At 54.4% G+C, this 3591-nt stretch overlaps 1 pseudogene; it reads right to left on the bottom strand.

The window, feature by feature from the left end:
* Positions 1-2319: 2319 nt before the first annotated feature.
* LOC132085971 (olfactory receptor 14J1-like) lies at positions 2320-3183 on the bottom strand (annotated as a pseudogene).
* Between the last annotated feature and the right edge of the window lie 408 nt (positions 3184-3591).

Raw genomic sequence — 3591 nt, forward strand, 5'->3', positions numbered from 1 at the left:
AAAGAATAAAGACTTTGATAAATGTGTAGACTGTGGTGGTTTGACCAGAAAGAAGTGGGAATTCTGGGATGTTCTGGTCAAACCAATGGGTGCTTGGATTTTGATATTGGCACCTGGGGTAGCCAGTGGGTTTTAGGACACACCTCCGAGAACACCCAGGGGTTAAAAGCAGAGCTTCGGGGCTGGGAGGCTCTCTTGGGACTTCGAGGGAAGGAGGTTGGATCTCCCTCCCCCGTCTAGCCGCTGCCGCTGGGCAGGGGAGGGGCAGCCATGCGGTAGGCCTGGGCCTGGACAGACATGGGAGTGAGGAGGCCCTGGAGGATGGAAGGGTGGAGGAGCCCCAAGATACATCGGGCAGCCTTTCCCGCCCCCCCCCCACGGAGACAGATAGAGAGAGAGAGAGAGAGTGCAGTCTGTGTCGTTACCTTGAAATTCAGTAAATATGTGCTGGCAGCAGGCAGCCCAGCTGAGGAGATGGGGGGGGGTGCAGCCAGGAGTCCAGCCGCCTGGAGGAGTTTTTAACCCCTTTTGGACAATGAAAACCCTACAGAACATTAACCCTTCCTAGACGAGTGATAAGAGTGGAGGAGGACGAAGGAAATGAACCAGTGATGGGGGTCTGGACCAGAGAGAGAATGAGAGATGTTGAAAGAAGGGAGAAGATGGAGTGGCATTTGATGCTGGACTCTTTTGTGTAGCCATGGACAGAGCTATGTTTCCGTGAGATACAGAGACTGAGTCCAGAGGGAGAAATGTCCCAGTGCCAGAGAAGATTCAGTGTGGGTACCCCTCGGCCCCAGGGGGTATATAAAATATGGGGGGGACGGATGTCCCAAAGGTGAGAAGGTGAGATACTGTGTTTTTCTGGAACTGGACAAAGCATCCTTAAAAAAAGACAACCCTGGAAGCAGCCCTGATTCTTGTTCGATGGTGAGAGCACCGGAACAAGGACAGAAAAGGCCACCACAACACACAGAAGGACTCCCTCTCCTCTTGAGGAACTGAAAGTTGAGCATTCTAAAGGGTGGTGCTGGACCCAGAATTGGTGATTTTGGAGGATGTATTGTATTGGGAATTTAGGGGGGAGGAGGGGGAGAGTGTTTTTTGTGAGGTTTTCATTTTCCTAGTGTTTTCTTTCTTTTTTCTTTTGTGTGTAGTTTAGTAACTTTTTGTGTGTAGTTTAGTTAATAAACTTTTCTTTATGTTTAAGTTGGAGCCTGCTTTGCTTATTCCTGGTCACATCTCACAGCAGACACCGGGGAGAAGGTGTACCCATGGGGGCTCTGGCTTTGCCAGGCCAAAACCTTAACACTCCCTCAGGTTCATGTTCCACAGCAACAGCATGGGGGTGCTCCCCCTGCTGTGTGCAATGCAAACAGGGGCTGCTGAGCCAGTGCTGCCGTGTGTGTGCCTGCAAGGCTGGGGCACCTGTGTGAGCTGGGGGAGAGGCCAGGGCTGCAGAGGGGGGATGTTGTTGGCAGCTCCATGAGGACGCTCTGGGACGCTGCCCTGGGCTGTGCAGCGCACTGGGGATGGATCAGCCCCTGCTCTGCTGCTCCTTCCCGTCTGCTCCATGGCCCTTGCAGAGCCTCAGCCATGCTGTTTGCCCCCAGCCTGCCCACGGCCAGCCTGGGGCTGCTCACGGGGCTTTTCTGTGCTGAGCATTGGCCTGGGCATGGTCTTGAGAGAGACTGGGCAAGGAGCCTGGAGCCCCCAGGGCCTGGCCTGAGGCATCAGCGCTGCCCCAGCAGTGCCCATGGCCTGTCCCTGCTGCAGCCCTGGCACTGCCACCCCCAGGGCTGTGCCCAGCCCCGAGAGCACTCAGGCCCTACAGCAACACCAAGGCCAGCAGGGCAGCGGGGCAGGGCCACGGCAGCAGCACTGGCAACACCAAGTGCTGCTGCTGCTGGGCACAGCTGCTGGGCCAGCACTGATCTGCCCCCAGCTCTGCACACAGACATTGCTGCTGCAGCTCCAGAGAAGGCAACAAAAGGGGGATCTCTTCAGAAAACTTTGCTGGGAGATCCTTTAGTTCATTTAAAGCCACCAAGAGTGCAGCCCCTCATTGACGCAGTCTGTGTCCACAGGGAAGGTAGAGAGAAACAAAATGAGAAATGGCACAAACAATGACATTTCTTTTTTGGACAATATGAAAAAAGAAAAACAAAGTAAAAGATCCCCAAAATGAAGCCAACAAGAGTATAAAAAATTACTTTTATTGCAAGTGATTTGCAACAGTTAGCCAGCAGTTTAATAGTCCTGAAACCATCCAGTCATCAGTGTCCACACTGCAGCCTTGAGCTTCTGGTTCCTCAGGCTTTAGATGAGAGGGTTCAGGGCTGGAGGCACCACCGAGTACAGAACTGACAGGGCCAGATCCAGGGATGGGGAGGACATGGAAGGGGGCTTCAGGTGAGCAAATGTGAAAGTGCTGATGAGCAGGGAGACCACAGCCAGGTGAGGGAGGCAGGTGGAAAAGGCTTTGTGCCGTCCCTGCTAAGAGGGGATCCTCAGCACAGCCCTGAAGATCTGCACATAGGAGAAAACAATGAACACAAAACAAGGAAATACCAAAAAGGCACTAACTGCAATGAACTCAAATTCCCTGAGGTTGGAGCGTGAGCAAGAGAGCTTAAGGATCTGTGGGATTTCGCAGAAGAATTGGCCCAGGGCATTGCCATGGCACAGGGGTAGGGAAAATATATTGGCCATGTGCAGCAGAGCATGGAGAAAGGCACTGGCCCAGGCAGCTGCTGCCATGTGGGCACAAGCTCTGCTGCCCAGGAGGGTCCCGTAGTGCAGGGGTTTGCAGATGGACACGTAGCGGTCGTAGCACATGATGGTAAGGAGGGAAAGCTCTGCTGAGAGGAAGAACATAAAGAAAAATAGCTGTGCAGCACATCCTTTGTAGGAGATGTCCCTGGTATTCCAGAGGGAATTGTGCATGACTTTGGGGACAGTGGTGCAGATGCAGCCCAGGTCACTGAGGGCCAGGTTGAGCAGGAAGAAGAACATGGGCGTGTGCAGGTGGTGGCTGCAGGCTACGGCGCTGATGATGAGGCCGTTGCCCAGGAGGGCAGCCAGGGAGATGCCCAGCAAGAGGCAGAAGTGCAGGAGCTGCAGCTGCCGTGTGTCTGCCAATGCCAGCAGGAGGAAGTGCCTGATGGAGCTGCTGTTGGACATTTCCTGTGCCTTGGCATGGGGATCTGTAAAAAAGTAATCATGGGATAGTTGGGTTTGGGGAGGACTTTAAATACCCCAGCACAGCTTGGGGGCACTTTCCCCCCACTGCCTGCCCGGGGCTCTGCTGCCTGGAGCTGTCCCTGCCAGCAGCTGCTTCCCTGTGCCCAGGGCTGGGCCCTGCCAGTGCTGCCAGAGCCCAGCCCAGCCCTGGGGGCTCAGCTCTGCCCTGCAGACCCCTCCCAGATCAGGCACTGCCCAGGGGCATCTCTGGCTTTGCAGGCTCTGAGGGCAATGACAGAGCAAAGCGACACTGATGCTGCCTGTGAGGGGACCTATGGTGATATCTGTCACAGCCTGGTTTTTAACATCTGTGAAAGATTTTATTTATCTTTCTCAACCTGAACTGAG

Source organism: Ammospiza nelsoni, chromosome 34, assembly GCF_027579445.1.
Source record: "Ammospiza nelsoni isolate bAmmNel1 chromosome 34, bAmmNel1.pri, whole genome shotgun sequence".
NCBI lineage: Eukaryota > Metazoa > Chordata > Aves > Passeriformes > Passerellidae > Ammospiza > Ammospiza nelsoni.